Source organism: Lathyrus oleraceus, chromosome 3 (genome assembly GCF_024323335.1).
Source record: "Lathyrus oleraceus cultivar Zhongwan6 chromosome 3, CAAS_Psat_ZW6_1.0, whole genome shotgun sequence".
Classification (NCBI taxonomy): Eukaryota; Viridiplantae; Streptophyta; class Magnoliopsida; order Fabales; family Fabaceae; genus Lathyrus; species Lathyrus oleraceus.
Window position 1 is genome coordinate 347,594,597 of NC_066581.1, and position 20,250 is coordinate 347,614,846.

The following is a 20,250-nucleotide window of genomic DNA, read 5'->3' on the forward strand; positions in this document are numbered from 1 at the left end:
GATGATTGGGGTTGTTGAAGCTGCGAACAAGAACATTAAGAAGATCATTCAGAAGATGGTTGTGACGTACAAAGATTAGCATGAGATGCTCCCATTTGCTTTGCATGGGTACCGTACCTCCGTCCGCACTTTAACAGGGATAATCCCTCTCTCTCTTGTTTATGGTATGGAAGTTGTGCTCCCCGTAGAGGCTAAGATCCCGCCAATGCGTGTATTGATGGAAGCCAAGTTTACTGAAGTTGAATGGTCTCAGATCAGGTTTGATCATCTCAATTTGATTGAAGAGAAGAGATTGACTGCCATGTGTCATGGTCAGTTATATCAACAAATAATGAAGAAAGCTTTTGATAAGAATGTCAAGCCTCGTGTGTTTAGAGAAGGTAACCTCGTGCTCAAGAAGATTCTATCTTTCAAACCTGATGCTAGGGGCAAATGGACTCCTAATTATGAAGGCTCATATGTTATTAAGAGAGCCTTTTCAGGCGGTGCTTTGATTCTTACAACTATGGATGTTGAAGAGTTCACTCGTCATGTGATTGTCGATGCAGTCAAGAAATACTTCGCCTAAAAAAGAAAAGAACAACTTGCTAAGTTGAAAACCCGAAAGGGCGGCTTAGGCAAAAATGAGCGTCTCGGTGGATTGAAAACTCGAAAGGGCGACCCAGACAAAAGTTAGAGACATAAAACAGAAAAATTTATCCCGGTAGATTGAGTACCCCGCCTTGGGGAAATCTAGGCAAAAATTATGGACTATGGCAAGTAACTGCATCCGGTTGGTCCTGATCTTTGAAGTAGTTTTGAAAATTCATTTGGTTCTGATTCATTATTCTCAATTAAAGACAAGCACACAATGGATTTCAAAGTTGGTGGGAAGAGTAGTGGTCATTATATTCAATGTAGCCCTTTTCCATGTAAATTACCATTTTCAAACTTTATAAAGGTCCATAGAGTGCCTCCATTTGCGGACTACCATTCTATTAAATAAAGTTGAGCTTTTATCCAATTGTTTCTTATTCTTATTTGTTTTTGTTTTAAAATTGAATGTTTATGATGATAATTTTGAAATAAATAAATCAATGAACAATAATTTTTCTTAAATAATAAGGCATTTACTTTAAGAATAATCGATTTTAAAAAGGAATGTCAGCAACAATCTAAGAACGTTAAGTCTTGATGTGTGAAGCATTGTTGGTCTCCCTCGAGCAGTTGTTTGGTGACTTTACCTCTCCAACAGTTCGTCGTTCATCCTCAGTATTGTTGATGAGTTACTCCTCAAGCAATTTATCATCCCCAGTATAGTTGGTGGGTTGATCCCCAAGGAGTTCATCTTTTATCTCAAGTAGAGCTGATGTGTTGTTCTTTTTAGTTCATCATTTGTCCCCAGCTGAAGACTTATGATCTCCATTTACATTTATGTCTTTGCATGAACCCTGGATCTCCATGGAACCTTTTTTTTTGGTTTTCGGATCCCCAACATCTTTATTTGGTTATTGCATAGTCGTGGCAGTTTCTCCCCTGCGTAAGTTTGTAGATCTGATTGTTGAATCCCCAATGAAGACCCATATAGTTATTCATGGATGGAATCCCCAATAGATCATTTGGTTATCCCCGCTCAAAGTTTTTACCTCTTGTGACTTGGTTCCCCAGCGGAATTCCATCTTCTGATGGAAGATTTCTTCCTTCAGGCAGTATTTGATCCTGAGCAGTATTGATGTTGTCCCTTGAAGGGTCGTCTCCCATTTAATATGGTGTCGACTTAAAATTCCCCTCAGTGGTGACTTTTTGCTTTGAAGTATATATATATATATATATATATATATATATATATATATATATATATATATATATATATATCCCTCGACTTGAGATATGGATCTTCAGCAGATCCTTCTTATCCTCAGCATATTGGTTGATATTCTCAGTAGTGCTTTCTTCTCCGCGAAGTTGCCAAGCTGTATCTTTCTCCTCTCCCAGAGAGTTTGAGTTTTAAGCAAGACCCTTGTTATTCTTAGCTTATTCCCTAGCAACATTATCTTCTCCTCTGTTGAGAGTTTGAGTTTGAGTTGGATTTGTTCTGATCCTTTGTTGATTGCTACGGATATATATATATATATATATATATATATATATATATATATATATATATATATAATATATATATATATATATATATATATATATATATATATATATATATATATATATATATATATATATATATATATATATATATATATATATTTCGTCTCCTCAAAGCGGTGAGCTTTCAGCAATGTTTGGTTGGATACATGTTCTACATGCCCTTCCCTGGACAGAGTTGAATTCATCTTGCAGTTAGGATTTTATATCCTTGATGATTTATTTTCATCCCTAGCATGTTCTCTAGTTGGTGTTTCCATCTTGTTGAGATTAGCCGAGTATCTAGTTGTAATGATTCAGATCTTCATGTTTGTATCCTTTATACTCATTTGTCAGCATAATCATATACATATTCATGCATATAAATGCATAAACATAACATCCGATATTTCATTATACATTGTTATCATATTGACCTTTTTTCTTATCCCCTGCTTTGGTGATATTATTTCCCCATTCAGATTTGGTGTGTCTGTCCTTCTTCAATTGTAGAGTGTCACCCCCTTGAGTAGAAAGAGTTAATCCTTTCTTCTTCCCCACTGAGTTATTTCCTTGTGGATGATTGTTATTTCAGTTTCCTCCCCAATTCATTATCTGGATGGAACCACTCCCCTTGAGTTATATCCTCATTGGGTTGAGTCTTGTTTGACCGTTTCTTTCTAGTTCTTACCTAGATAGATCTTTTGGTCCCCGAAAGTTTATTACCCAGTAACCGGTAATATCCTTCTTCATGATTGAGTATTTTACTTGTGTTAATTTAACCAGTAACCGGTAAAAGGTCATTTACTTCTTTGATTTTCTCCAGTGGATTCGTTTTTCGTCTCCCTAGTAAGTCTATCCTTGATATGTTCATCTTAGTCGATGACGGATATTCTTCCTGTTTGGTATTCTACCCGGTAAAAAGGTAGTTGTAATTCCTTCTTTCCCCAGAGAGTTTATCCCTGATATGTCCACTTTAACCATTGACATATTCTCTCTTTTTATGGTATTCTACCCAGTAACCAGTAGTTGTAATTCCTATTTGCGGTATTCTTCTGAGTAAATGGTAGATATAAATCCTATTCTTCCCTTTCGAATTTATCCTTGATATGTTCATCTTGACCGGTGACATATATACTTCCCTTTGATTTTCTCCTTGATATGTTCACTTTAACCAGTGACGGATACTCTCTCTTTGGTCTTCTACCCAGTAATCGATAGTTGTAATTCCTATTTTTCCCCGGCAGTCTATCCTTGATATGTTCATCTTAACCGGTGACGAATATTTTTCCCTTTGAGTTTATCCTTGATACGTTCACTTTAGTCGGTGACGGATACTCTCTCTTTGGTCTTCTACCCAATAAAAAGGTAGTTGTAAATCCTATTTGGTTTCTTCTCCCCAGTAGGTTATTCTTACCCAGTAACTGGTAATGAATATTCCTCATTTTCCTCAGCGAGTCATCCGTGATATGTTTACCCTAACCTGTAACGATGTCCCTCTATCTGAGTGTATTATCTTCCTATCTAGTAATCGGTGATAGATAATATATCTCTTTTACTTCTGGGTTGAAGTTTTTTTTCCTAGTTGAGTTTTGGTTCTTATTTCTTTGTGAAATATAATTTCTTTTTGGCTTGAGTATTCGGCTTTGTTCTGGCCTACTCTCATCCCATGCAGATCTCTTATCCCCCACAACCGAGTCTTTCCATTGATTTTTTTTCATGGAAAATCCCCTTGTGTCTCCACCAATTTTCAAGACGTAGCTTGGCCTACGCATAACTTTTATCCTCAGAGTCTTTGTCTCTCTAGTGAGTTTTCCTTATGGAATGCATTGTGCTCCTGTGGACCTTCAGTCTCTCTAGATTCTTTTCCTTTGTTGCAATATATTCCCCACAAAGATTATTTTTGCATTCATATCATTTGCATCATGAGGTCTCTTAGGGACCAAAATTTGTTTCTTGATGTTGTCACTTAAGTCCATTCTACCGAGTCGATATGAAGATTTTAACCTTCACATCCTTAGCTAGAATGTCCTTAAATAGGGACAGCTGTAAGACCCCAATTTTGACCCTAAGATCCCTCATGTTATCTCATCATTTGCATTGGCTTTGGGATCACACCTTGATATCCTCCTCACCCCTCATTCATTGGGTTTGAATTGGGATAGATCACCAAGCACATTTGTGATTGTATTATACTTTGTTTTTATTTGTTTACTAACCAAGATACAAAAATTGTCTATGTGTAGCTTTGTTTATTTTTTAGATGTGTGTTTTCATCTTGTGCCTCATCAAGCTCATATCTAGGGTTTGAGACACTCAATGCAAGAGATCAATCAAGAAAAGGTTCACAATGTTTCTAAGTATCATATATGGATCCCCATGTTCTTTAATTGTCATTTCGATCAAGAATTCATCAAGAGTTTGAAGCTTATTTGCCTTGGAAGCCCTAATTCATCTAGGTATCTTGTGTGACTTCCTCAATAAGTTTCTTCATCAATTGGTTAAAGATATCAAGGGATACTCCATTATACATCATCTCAAGCTTATATGATTCTCCATGAGCCCCAAAGATCAAAAGAACTTCAAGTTTGCAAGTTGGTTCAAGGAGGTTGACCAGAAAAGTCAACTTGTCAAACCTAGCGTTCCCTAGATCCTATTTCCTACAATTTTTGTCATATGAAAATGATTCCAAGAGAAACGTTACTCTTAATTACATTAAGAACAACTTCCATGTTGTCATCAAGAGCTAGTTTTTCTTGGAAAGTGATTTTTGATGGTGAAAGATTATAGGTCATTTTGTATGTGCCCTAGATGGAAGGTCAACTTCCAAGAACCATAACTTGCTCAATTTTTATGATATGAAGGACATACAAGTTTCATGATCAATTTCAAGATGTCTTATCCAATTTTTTTCTTTGAGAAATGTTAAATTCTACTTGCAAGGGCATGTTCCAAGAGGAAACATTATAGGTCATTTTGGGCCATCATCGTTGAACAAGCAAATTTCCTCAACTTCTAAAATCCATAACTCCCTCATGCAAGATTCAAATGGTGTCAAATTTGTGACCAAATTGAAGAGGAATTAAAGAGCTGAAACTTTTAAGAAGGAACCATTTTCATTTGAAGCTCATAGAAAAAGTTATTTAAGGTGGAAAAAGTGGTCATTTGACTTTTAACTTAAAAAATTTTCAACTATGTTTGATTTCTCCAACTCCCACCTCAAAATTCATCATGATCCAAGCTCCAAATGGAAAATGTTTCAAATTAACATGGGTCTAATGTATGGCCCCATTTGGAAGATTTCATGACCAATTTTCAAATCAACATTGCATGGTTCCATATCATTGTTTCAGCATCACTTGGATTTGATTTTGGACCTTTTAACATCATTTCATAGGCCTTGTACACGCCCATGCAAGCATGCACCATAGCATTGCTATTTTTGGCAAAAGTTGGAAATGGTGTGGAAAGCAATTGGTAGCCTATAAATACATGGTCCTTGAGCTCAGAATAAGGATCCTCTTGCCCAAGCTTTGACCTACTTCTTCCCTAACCCCCATTGAAAGGATAAACTTGAAGATTTCTCTTGATATTGAGTTTCAATTCTCATTCTATTTTGGAATTGAAACTCCAAGAATCCAAGCCCTTTGATCATTCATTTCACTTCCTACAAGTTGTTAGAGGAAAGCCAAGGCAAATTGGAAGCAAGATCAAGCTCAATTAAAGTAAACTGAAGGTGAATTTTCTGAATTTTCTCTTATTCGATTCTCCCTTAATTCTCCATTATTTTGCTTGTTATTTGGTTGTCTGAAGACCTACCAATGTAGGCAACAAGATTGAGTTTCTTTGAGGTTAAATCGAAGCAAATCAATTCATACTCCTCAATTTTCAATTCTATGTACCTGTCAATATAATGAGAATTGGAGAATTCTGAGGGCAGATTTGGATTCCTGGCAATTTTCTCTTCAAAATAGTGTACGCATCTTTTATTTTTATGAAAGTTGGTGGTCGACCAGTCCGGTGAGGTCCACCGAAGAAGATGACCGAAGCCCTAGCTCCGGTGGTATGGTGGCAAGGTCTTATCCATCAAATCATATATCCATGTTTTAATCACGTCCATTGGTTTTGATTACTCATGTTGCAGCGTGTTGACTTGGTTGTATGGTGGACACCACATGTGTGGCCATCAGATCTGGCACCTCAATTAATGAGGAAGATTTGATGGCCCTTGTTTTTTTTCTTTTTATTTTATTTTCTGATTTTTTTTAATTGCTCCTATTTTAGTTAATTCATATTAAATCCATTTTTTATCCAAAAAATATGAGACTTTCACAAAAAATCTTTAAATATTTTCCTCTTCCATATTCTGAATTAAAATCATTTTTTGGATTAATTTTGATATTTTTTGTGAATTAAATGATTTTGGACTTGTTTTTAAATATTTTAAAATACTTCTGACTTTCCAAAAATTGTCAATTTTTTGTCTAAGATCCTTTGACCTTGTTTGACCTAGGATAAATACCTTGGCCATTTATTTGGTGATTTAAAGGGACTTTAGGTTTTTACTTTTGAAAATTGCATTTTAATTCATTTTTAATTTGATTTTTATTTGTTTAATTGTTTAAAAATATTATTGAGCCATTTGATTGACTTTGTGATGTTTGACTTTCTGTTTGGTCTTGATCATGGTTGATTTGAACTTCCATTTGATCAATACTATTGGATTTAGGGGGTTAATGAAATGTGCATTTCATCCTCCAAAATGAATGGATAGTATTGATCAGATGAAATTCCTCCTATGATCAATTTGGGTTCCTATTTCCCCTTCCCTCTTCATCTTCATCCCTATTCTTCCCCAATCCATCATGAACAATGAATTCTCTACAACTCAAATGCTAGTTGATTCATCAATGACCTTGTGTCAGATGAATCAACATGAGGCTAACTGAGATAGGTCCTTCCCACTTTATGTTTGTGTGTGGTATGTTTTAGGAGCTTGGTTCTTTGTACCATGTCTCTAACATGCATTAACATTAATATTTTTATTGCCCAACCTCAGATAATTGTCACTTCTACATAAGTCCAATTACGATTGCTTAACATTGAGCTAAATATGTCCCAAAAGGCATAGCATTCTTGTAGGTGAGATTGTAAGTCTCTCATTCTTCATGGCATTGTGTGAAGACTTGACCTTTTATCCATTCATGAGAGTTAGTGGCATACTTGTTTCTTTATCCAAGTTGGATCCCTTCTCATGGATGATGTCTTGGTTCATATCTTCATACTTGTGAATGAATGGTTAAGTGTTCTCCAAAGAATGGCTTAAACAAATTGAATCCTTTAACTAACATTTGACTAACTTATCATTAATATTGTTTTACTTTCAAGTCATTTACTTAATGCAATTTAAATTTTAGTACCTTTATCATTCATTGCCATTTACATTTCATGCAATATGTTTATGTTTCAGTCCTTTTCACTTTGCTCACTTAAGTCATATCTTGTGATTGTATATATTGTGTGCTTGTGATTTTGTTCTGTTTGTGGTCTTAGGATCTTAAAATACTTAATAACAACAAAAACCTTAAAAAAAATATCTTGGTGGACTGTTGGACTTGATCTTAACTTTTGGACTTAGAATATGCAACTTCTTTATGCTTTGAGGACTTGGCCAATGCCACTATTGGAGACTGGGCTATCTCGGGTGGTACTTTTCATTTGATGCAAACCTTGAAGTTCCCTTGGTTTATGTGTTACGTGGTCTCTATGTTTAATCAGTTATTTTGACTTTGTGGTTGATGTTTGATGATTGTTTTTGAGAATTTACCAAGGAATATTTTCATCTGATTTATTGGAAGACATTGAAGACTGCTAGCTATTGGAGTGCTTGCTTGGATGTTATGGCTATCTTTATTTGGTGCCTTGATCTTCATATGATTTGCTTGCATGTTTTTGCTTATTGCTTGCTCAAAAGTCCAGAGGAAATGGGTTTCTATCTGACATTCTTCTCTTGTGGATTGCATCCCATTGGTCAGATCTTTTCAACTTTTAACTTTTAATTTTTGTCTAGGGTAGTCCCTTTATCTCCTCCCATTTCTTTAATTTCAAAATCTCTCCCTCTTTTCAAAACCTTATTTTTTTGTGATTTCAAACTTAGACATGTTTTTAATAGTTAGAAACTTTGGCCTTATGTCATTGAATTTTCAAACTTTTTCTTAATCAAATTTGTGAATGAACTTAACCATGTTGACATTAATTTCAAAAGACAAAAAAAAAACTAACAACCTCATTTAAATCTTTTGGCCATTTTGTACCCTTTTCTTTTAAACCTTTGTTAAAATCAATTCACTAACTTCTTTGAAATTTTTACCACGAACTACGGGGTTTTGATCCCTCATTTTTATGTTGGTATGTAGGCATAAGACTGAAAACACAAAAATATAATTAATGAATTCTTTTCTCATCCCCTCATTCCTTTTTATCAAACATCATTTTTAACCAAAAGACTTGCATACAAAAAAGGGCTCCCTAGGAGTACCTAGGACACTTTGGGTGATAATACCTTCCCTCTATGTAACCAACCCCCTTACCCGTAATCTCTGACATTTTATTAGTTTTGATTTGAAAACTTCTTATCTTTAGGTTTTGTTCGTACTTTTTCCCTTTCTCCTTTGGAAACAATAAAATCGTGGTGGCGACTCTGGTTTTATTGACGTCGAGTTTATCCATAGCTCGATGGTCATGAATTTACCGCTACAATACTGCAACCATGTGTTTCTCTTATATGAGGTTCAGTTGATCGAATCTTATTTCTACCCATTTTGCCTCGTCTAATTTTGTCTCCATTAAGACTCTTAAAGAGGGGATCTCGACTTTGATGGGGAGTATGGCTTCGGTACCATATACCAGAGAGAAAGGAGTTGCTCATGTCGAAGTGCATATTAAAGTTCTATATCCATGTGTCGCTACCAGGGTTTTTGGAGCGAAGGAACCAGATGGACTGAACAAAAGAATTGCCTCCTCAGAGAGAAAGAAAAGACAAAATCAGAAGAGTCACCACCAAATTTTATTGGATTTTCTCTATGGGAGAGGAGGGGGAAATAATCAATAAAACCCTCGGAAAAAGTATGCACGCATGAAGTGCAAAAAAGATACGGATAAATAATCAGCCTTGCAACCGAGATTTAGGTTTGAAAGTCGGTTACGTAAGGGGAAGGTATGAGCACCCCTCATGCCCATGGTACTCCATGGGAACCATTTAGGTTGTTCGTGTATGTGGGAATTTATTTGTTTATTGTGTTTATTTTCTAAAGAGTATGAAAGAATTTGGTTTTGGATTTTTATTATTACGCTCGCCGAGGATTGTGGCCCTTATGCCTACCTATCATTCATCAGATGATGAAGAATCAGAGCTCCATAGTTCGGAGTAGAAAATGTTTGTGGGTTGGTTAATTTTACCTTTGAGAAAAGGGTTTTCGGAGTGATACCCTGAGGCGCAAAAATGAGTTTGATGGGTTAAGTTATTTTTACCCTAAAGAAGGGTTTATGAAAAGATTGTTTGTGATTAGGTTGCACTAAAGTCTAGGGGCGGAGGTGAATATTCTAGACAACAAGTCAAGTGTATTGTGTCTAAAATAATCCGAGTAAGGGTAGGAAAGCTCCATTCTTACTCATTTTCCACCACTTAAGGCTCATGGCAAACAATACTAATCGTAGTCTTATTGTATTTTAAATTTGATTATGAAAATACCGCTTGATGTTGAATCAAAGGTTTATTTATTTGATTACGAAATTGGTGATGTAACGGATATACAAAGTAACCAAACAAGAAATTAAAGGATCTTATTGTAAGGTATCCCAAGAGAAAGCCTTGTGTGTACAAAACAGTGGACTAATCTAACAAGGATAATGGTCTTATAAACATATCTCCCTAGGGTAGTGCCATGATGCCATTATTACAATAGGTATGTAAGTTACAAATGAATCCAAACTCAAAGGCAAAGTATCAAAATATATGGAAAGGTCCTCCAAAAAAAGGTCCTAAGTGAGATCCTCTACTTCCAAGTTGATTATAAATGGGATGAATCTTTTTGGTCTTATCATTTTATCATGTTTTTGTTGTTTTTAACGTATGATGACAATGAAGTAAAGAACAATAAATAAACATGCATGATGAGTTTATACAATGATTATGTTGATGATAATGGATACTTGAACATAAATTACAATAAAAGTAAATAACAAAATAGAAATGATAAAGTTACAATAACAATGGTTAGTGATAATCAAAGTTAGTGAAGTAATATTAATGGTTAGTAGTATGTACAAGTTAAACTCTTGAGGATTATCTATCATTAGGTCAAAAGATTCAAGATATGGCGCATCAGGGGATAACTTATCACTGATGCAAAGTATTGAAGATGATCAATGATCAACTTACAATAGATTTGTAACAATGAAAGTTATGCAAACCCCAAGTCCATTTATCAATAGCTTGACAAAAGGAAGATTCTATCACTCAAGGGTTAAAGATTAATGAGTTGGTTAATTGGTTAAGTTAGACAAGTTATAAAATCATTAATTTATAATATGAACAAGTTAGCGTGGTAGTTAGAGGGTTAGTATAACAATGGAAACAAAATGAAACAAATGGAATCACAAGTTAGTATGTATAGAGCCAAGCTTCATATTTGTGTCAAATGACCCAAGTTTGGTTGATATAGAGACAACCTATCTATGCCTCAAAGTATCATGAATGATCCATAGATCATTCATTGATAAATTTGGGGTATAAAAGGTTCAATCATCCCTAATCAATCCATAATCATGACTTAATAGACTTCACTAACTACCAATGTTCAAGACCTCATAAGACAATAAAAAAAATACTTAAATGAAATGAATAAATCATAATAAAATAGAAGAGGAAAAAATATTAAGGGTTTGTGTTGGAAATATTTTTAGTAGAATAAAAATAAGTGGTTAAAAACTGAAATGAAAAAGGAAATAAATCGGGCTAAAAATAATAAAAGAAAGAAACAAAGGAAAATAAAATAGAGCAAAGTGGGAACGCTGGGGGTTGAACCCCTAACCTTGGGGTCATGGGGTCAACCCCCTCACCAACTGAGTCAAGTGTTCTTGGTGACTCATAAGCGCTTCCAATGAATAAATAATAAAATAAAAGCAAAAATGAAAACACGTGCATAAGCTGACCAATCAGAATGAGCCAACAGATAGTTTTAAATTCAAAATGCGCGCAATGTTCTTCATCTTCAACCTTGATATACCATAATCAAAACTTCAAACACGAGTTTTTCAGTGGATTTGAACATGGAATCAACACCCAAACTCATCAACAATCTAACCTCCACACTCACAACCCATTGATTGACTCTGAGTGTGTAGTATTTTCCAAAAATTCAGAAAAACAACTTTACCTAAAAAAAATTAAATGCTTGATATTGAACAATCAACACTCAAACCATAGGGTTAAGGTTCAGTGGATGATTTCGAGTTGAATGGTAACTTGTTTGATTAAAGGGGATGAGTGTAACTACCTGATTAGAATCAGTTTCATAAGTGAACTCCGATGAGTTGGAGTAGCTCATGTGAGGTGTTGGGAAGGTGAGTTAGGGTTTGGAAAAGCTTGAGTGATGCTTATGGAAGGATTATATGTGGTTGGTTTGAGTTGAAATACTTTGAAACTCAAAAATCATATCTTTGTTTTTGAAGGTTCAATGTGGTTTTGCAGCAGGGTGTTCCTGGCTATTTAAGCTTCGTTTCAGAGTGGAACATCTTCCCCTATTTATAGGGACGGTGTTGGGATGGATAAGTGAGGGAATGGGGATGGTTTGATCAAAAATCCCATGTGACTTGGAGTATGCTCGAAAATGGAATTTGGGGGACATGAAACGGGATGTTATGACCTGGTTTGCTTCACCAACCAACTGGTTTTGGTGCTTAGCACAAAACAAGAGCAACCAATGGCATTGGAGTAGCCCTCTACATTTGGATTTTAGCCAATTTGGGAAAATTTCAAAAATTGCACATGGCTCGGGTTTGTTGGTTTGTGACCTCTCCACACCAAAGTTGACTTTCATTTGGGCCTTGATATGTTGTGCAACAGGTTACAAGTCAAAAGGAATCAGATTGAAGTGGATTGGAACCTTGGTGAATCAAAATGCAAGTTTTGGATGACTTGGTCTGTTTTATGCATCATGATAATTTCCAAACTTTGAACTAGGGCCAAATGAAATTGGCTCATGCATTTTGCATGAATTTGTGTCAAATACACTTTTCCATGTCCTTGATCAACTAAAAAAAGAACTAGGTCCAAAGGAGTTGGGGTTTGGAAATGGCAATGTGGTAAAGTGGTGGTCTTGGTCATGTTTCTAGGTCATGTTAGACACTTGGGCCAGCTTGGCCAATGCAAAAATTGAGGTCTTTGCTCAATGAACTAGGTCTTGGACCTTGAAACAAAGTTGGAGAGGGACTTAATTAGGACATTTGGAACAAAGAAGATCTTTAATATCTTGCAAGGTGAAAAAGTTATGGACTTTGAACCAAATCATAGGTCATTCTTACCAAAATGTGACCAACCAACTTTACCCAAAAATGTCACTTTGTGATTTCTTATCTTTTAAGGCACAATGTTGGATGTTTGAAGATCGTGTGATCATATCATGATGGAAAATGAGGCTTGGAGCTTTGTGAGGTGATTTTAGGTCATGACCATGGGTGAATTCAATGCCTTGAAAGTTCAAAAACCATGCCCAAATCAAGTGCTTATAACATGAATGAAATGGATGTTTGATTGGTGAATTATGGTTGAAATTAACTTGAATTGATGTTAAATAAATGGTAGTGTGATAGGATGATCAAATGAAGCAATTCCATGAACCAAAAGATGCAAAAATTAGGGTTTCTTGTTTCACAAGTTTCATCAAGAACCATGCACAAACAAATTAGGGTTTTGAAATGTAAGGGGTGTATTGAGATGATTCAAAGGGATAAGGTATGATTTTTTTGGATATTATGGGTCCTTCATGGCATGATCAAGGATCAAGGTGAACCATGACTTGTACAAGACAAAGGGGGTCAAGAACTAGGGTAGAGGTCCTTGAGTAACCAGATGAATCTTCATGTGTCTTCAATGGGGACTCGCCATCCAATTAGGGTTTTGAAGAGTGAGTGAGATAACTTGAATGTTCCTCCAAGCTTGTGGGATTATTGGGGATGAAGATAAAGTTGAGGTGGCTTAGGCACACCTCAACATGATCATAGGGTCTTGAGGCTTTATGATTGAACCCTATGCCTTGAGTTATTGGAACATTGTGGATCATTAAGTATGAATGCTTATGAAATGATATGTGTAGGATGTATGCTTATGTATTAGGGTTATAGAGGATGATATGGAGGTAGGGTAAATTTGAGGGTATGACAACTTCCCATATTTAATCTTCTCAGACCTGAATGTATAGATAGCAACGACTTTCACTGTGTTCAAGGTAGGAGGGGATTAAATATTAAAAGAGTATCTCTTCAAGGAGGAAAGTTTGGATAACAATATTCCAAGAAGAATTGTAGGGGAAGAAACTCCGCTAGGGATAAGAGCCATGTAAAATAAAGAGGTGATTACCCCTAGAAACGGCTAGAGAGAAAATAATTGGCGATGATTCCTAGCAATGGATGGAATGCATGCCTTTGATGGGGAGATACAGATCCAGTGAAGATTCCTAGAAACGGATGGAATACTTAACATCTATTGGGGAATAACCATGTAAGTTCAATGATGATTCTTAGCAATGGCTAGAATACCTTTCTTCTCTTTTCTCCAAATTTCTATGTACCATGAAATTCTCATTCCTTTTTCCCTATTCCCCTTTTTCTATTAAACCTCTTTCTCCCAATAGACTTTCGTTATACTACCCTTAACTTAACCTTGTAATTACCACATTGCCCTCAAAATCTCTGCACATTCTTCTTAATATTTAATTAAATAATCAATTAAATCATTATTTTAATTATCTAAAATAAATAAATTATTCTAGATTAATCTTATGGTCACAACGCCTTAATTATTCTCCCTTCTCAAGGGCACATACCCCACCAACATCCAATAATAAAATAATCATAAAAATACACAATTAAATCAAAATGACTTACATAAAATAAATTACTAAAATTTGGGTGTTATATGCACTGCTAAGAAGGGGTCTATTTCTTTTGGAGAAGTGATTACCTACATAGCTCTCGCCCTAGGCTTAGAAAGGGAGCTTGTTACACTAGACCCTCTACCCATACCTTCCCTAATATTATTTTGCCCGAACCGCACCAATTGCAAAATAGGGCTAATTGGATTTATAACCTGAATGTAGATACTGAGGTCAGACCTCTGCCCATGGACATTCCTAAGAATGTAAATTCTAATGGTGCCACTGATGATGAGTATGACCATAGAGAGCGAGGCTCTTCCATTCATGAGCCACCACCACATTATTCCTCTCTTATTCCTGATTCACCTACGCACATCGCCCCATATTTTTTTGACCATTTTGCAGGTACTTCTACCGGAGTCGCACGGGCTACACTTGATGACATACTTAGTGAGATGCGTGCCTAAAATTTCATAGATACCGAGCGTAACAACCTGATTTATGCCATGCATCAACAACAGACATATATGATTAACATATGAATCAAATGAAAACGTAATAAACTAATATGATGAAGCAGATGGGTTAGATGCAAGCTTTTAAAATGGATATGATAGATAATGTGCAACTGATATAGGCTACCCATGCCTCACTTTTAGGGCGTGTGTGTCACATGAGAGCATCACAAAACACCATAGCATGTAACATTCAACAAATTTAGACATCACAGACCGCCATGGTAGAGTAAGCCCAACTGTGGCAAACCTATCAGAACTGCGCGGAACACCGCCACCAAGAGATGCTAGAGCACCTCTGGTTTTTGTAAGCAGTTGAAGATCACCACAACAACCAATTGGATTCCTTATCTGTGCAATTGAATGGCTTGCAGTTCCAAATGGATGATGGACATGGGTGTGGTGGATATGATAGGGGTAGGCATGAAGGACGAGGCGGTTGGAACCAAGGCTGAGCCCATGGTTGGAACTGATATCTTTGTAGAACGCATCTAGGTTCTTTTTCCTTTTTCCACTTTTATCAAAATATTGAGGAAAAAAATGTGGGGAACTAACATTATTTCTTTATTTTTATTACTTTTTAGTTAGATTTACCGTTTTTCTAGTTTATTTCATGTTAATTAGGATTTCACTATTTTATTTTTAGTTTAATTGTTATGATTAGTTGAGTCAATGCATGTGATGTCGAGTCTATATACGTGATTTCTTATTGTTTATTGATTCTCCCAGTTTCTTGAACCATACCGAAAAATTTTCTTTATAAGACTTGGAAATTTATTGCATGATTAGAATTTATATAGGCTACAAATGAAATTGAGGTTAGATTGAGGAGACTTGGGAAAGTGTACAAAATCGATATCGTTATAACACCTCAAGTCTCCCAATTATGGAGATCGATTTGAGTACCTATCACATCCATATCCTTGAGTTCTCATTATCTAATAGTTCTTAAGTAGTTTATCTTAGCATTCAATACCATCCTAAGCACACACTACATAGAGAAGTTGATGCAAATAAGTGAATGATCATGAGCTTAAAAGAAAAAAAATGAATAAAAAGGCAATGTTCCTTCTAAGTTAGGTGACCCTCATCCGATCATTTAGCTCAATTGTATCTAGTTCTTCTATTTATTAATAAATTAAGCCAAAGTACATGGAAAAGGAAAAAAATAATAAGATCATAGTCACTAACAAATTTTCCTACTATTAGGGTGAAAGGATAACAGGCTAAATGTGATTGCACTAGAATGAAAAAGGATGAAAAAGAGAATGAGTAAGTTAGACTTGAGCATAATAGCATGATTCAATTTGGTTTGCATAGAAGGGAGACTTGTGACCGCATAATTGCGGAATTGCGTTTTTACGATATCCTTAGTGTGCAATTAGTACCTATCAAGGCAATTTTAATCGAAATAGATTTTATAGCCAAGTATGAGTATTTAAACGCTATTGTTTTTAAGTCTTTACATTATAATGCTGCATTTTTCAAAGATTTTCATGTGTGTAGCAGCATGCTTAAGGACAAACAAATGTTCAAGTATGAGGGAGTTTGATAATCATGAAATGTATCACATTTCTGACTCGATACACATGTCATTTTAGTCCATTTTGTTTCCATTTTATGGTTTTATACTTGTATATTGTGTCTATTTCAGGTACTTTCCAAGTAGGAGCATCCATGAGAGAAATCGGGACAAAAATAGTAAATAACGAAGAAAAAGGGCAAAATATGCACTCATGGTGTTCACCATGGCGTTTGCCATGGCGCCGCCTAAGCACAAAGAAAAGTAAAAAAGGACGTAGTTCAACACTCATGGCGTTCGCCATGGGCCTTGAAAGTCATGTTCTACCAGTTTTGCACTCACGGCGTTCGCCATGAGGCAATGGCATCTTCCATGGACTTTGAGGCCAAAAAAAATGCAACTTCCAGACTCAATCCTCTCCCACTTCAGCAGAAAAATCTCCCACTCCTCCTACACGATTTCAGTCTATTTTCAGCAGTTCCCATCACTATATATTTCCATAAGACCTAAGTTTTCATCTATCCAAGTTATTGAAGTTTTAGAGCATTGTTTTAAGGCAGAAATTTCACTATTGTAAAAGCTGCAGTTTCTCACATAGAGGGTCTGTTGCATCTTAGAATTAGGAGTTTTTTTTGTTTGCACTTGAATGAATATTTCAACAATCCTACCGAAATTTGTTTACAATTTAATTTCAAAATCCATTTTTATTCGGTTTTTATTTCCAGGTTCTACTTTATTTTTTGCTTTAATTTTTTGCTTAATTTATTTTAGTCTTTATTATTTCTGCTTTTATCGATTTTATTATTTATTCTTGTTGTTCATAATTTTCAATCTGAATTATTATTCATTGTTTATGTCATTAAATTTCTAAATTTAGTTTGTATTTCTTTTATTGTTAATTGCACAACTTTATTTTACATTTCAGTTTGATTTATTACCGTATGTACTGATCTCATATGTGTTTGCTTATATATATATATATATATATATATATATATATATATATATATATATATATATATATATATATATATATATATATATATATATATATATATATATATATATATATATATATATATATATATATTATATATATATATATATATATATATATATATATATATATATGGAGCTTATCCTGTGAGAACTAATGATGTGAGAAATGAAAACTATTAATTGATGTGTAGGATTTAAAAATTTCATATCAAGATCACCTTATTGAATTTTTTTTTATTAAGGTTAATTTGGAAAGTTTTCATAAGAATAAATTCTTGTCCAAAATAATTTTATTGCAATAATTATATTATTATTAAAATATTTGTAGCAATCACATTTAATATTTAATTAGAATACAAATATAAAATGAATTTAGTATTTGAAAAGTGCTATAATGTAGGAATGATTTAAATTTCATAGGTAGCATCACATCTTTTATCTAAACCAAAAATTAATTAATATAAATTGAAAAATAAAATATTTTCTTATAAATGAAAATTCGCTCGTGCAATTTCAACAAAGCTTAATTAGTAACATTTAGCATTTTTGTTAGTATTTTTATTTAAAATTAAAATAATCTAAACTATAAATATTTGTGAAGACTAAATATAATTCCAAAATAAAATATATGAAAATAATATTAATGTGAAAATAATGAGAAGTATAGATTGTTTACTAATCTTCATAATATTAATTTTTTAGGTAAAATCATGTCATAACTTTCTTTGAAAAATCTTAACTCTTATAAAATTGATTTAATTTAAAAAGAAAATATGTCAAATTTCATATAATTATATATCTTTTTCATAATTTATTTTGATAAGTAATTTTTTCTAAACGTATTTTAAAAACCAAACGAGGCTCTTAATATTTTAATTTAATCATTACAATAGTGATTACTGATTCAAAAATTAATAAAATTTGCATAGCTCATTTCTTGAATTATCATGAGTTTTAAAATAATAAAATGATTGAAATTTTTAATATTAAGTATGATGATAACAAATTGAAAAATATTTTTACGAAATTCTCTTTTTATAAAACTTTAAAATATTAAGCGTGTCAGAAAAATATTTAAGAAAATACTCTTTTTATAATTAATATATTAAAAATATTTTAATAACAATATAATCATTTTAATAAAATTATTTTATATAAAAATCTTTTTTTATGGAATGTTTATATATTAAGCTTAACAAAAGTAATTCAGGAAGGCGCTTCTTAATGTGAAGCTTTTAAATATTAAATCCTTTCTCTCTCTTTCTATATATATATATATATATATATATATATATATATATATATATATATATATATATATATATATATATATATATATATATATATATATATATATATATATATATATATATATATATATATATATATATATATATATATATATATATATATATATATATATATATATAAATCTATTTTTATTTCTATTAAATTTATTTATTTTATGGTTAGATTAATAAATTTAATTAATAACAATATGTTTTTCATAAACATATTCGACTAAGTTCTTAGAGCCTGAGATGTGAGGATCGTTGGTTCGACAAAACTCGATAAAATATATTGACATTGATTTTCAATATTAAATTATATTTTTAGTTTTAAATTTTATTTTAAAAGTTAAAAAGCTTTGCGCAACAACGAAAATACGCAGATACTGATTAATAGCGCGACAATGTGAGACTATATCTGATCATAAAATTTAGATTTTTAATTTCTAAAACAGCGGCAACGCTCTTTTAGTTAATTAGGACTTATCTGTTTTTAAAAATTGTTTCGAAATTGTAACTTGTTAAGCGACAGTAGGCAACTACGGTTTCGTAACATAACACGAGTTGCGCGAAAGTGAGTAGTGTTTTTAATTATAATTAATTATTCTGTGCACTTGCAGATAGCAACATAACAACTTAGTATTTGTGGAGTTCCAAGATCCCCTCAAAAATACAGATCTTCACGTGGAGACTTTTCTTGAATAGATTAGCTACGAAGGAGGACCAACGGTTGAAGAGAGGTATTTTCCTTGGTGGTCTCGATCATTGTTGCGTTTTGTGTAGAATCTATGGAGAAACCTCATCTCATTTATTTATGAGTTACGTTTATGTTGTGAATGTTTAGAAGGGAAACGCTAGATAGATGGGATTTGAGTTGTTGTTAGATACTAATAGTCACGATTCCTTTATTTGCTTTGGTAAATCGTTGAGGAAGGAGATAGGTAACAAGCAAGGGAACATCATTTGGGCAACATCTTAATGATTTATTTGGATTGGTAGAGAAATGTCTTTTTCGGTTGAGGATCCTATCAATTTCATTAAATTTCATTCGTGGAGATGGATGTTTGTAGATTCTAGTTTGCCAATCTCTTCAGTATTTTATGATAGACTTAATTCTAGCAGATGTAACATTCCCGCTTCTCTTATTGTAAGGGTTTGAGTACCCTTGTGCTCGTCGTGTTATTAAAAAAAAACTACTTCCATTTGTATTTGTATGAGATATGTGAGCATTTGTTATTAAAGATATGACTCGAAAGGAAAAAAAACATATGCAGGCCATTGGGACTTTAGATGGAGTCATAAAAGACTAATAGCTAAAAAAAACACCATATATGGCCCATCCTCCTTTTTTTGTGGTAATATATGGCCCATCCTTTTTCTTGTGGTAATATATGGCCCATCCTTAGGCAAGTGGTATAAAACTAGAAAATCAATATAATTAATGGCACTAACTTAGTCATAAAAGACTAATCTTAATTTCTTTAATACTAATTCTGATTTTTACAACTTTCCAAAAACTTCTAAAATCCTTTCTTATTTTTATTTTTATATAATTTCCCATATTCCCTTGCTCCAACCTAAAATAATGCAAAGACGTTCACGCCACTAACAACTTAATCCACCGAACTTGCCCCCAAGAACAGAAACACTAC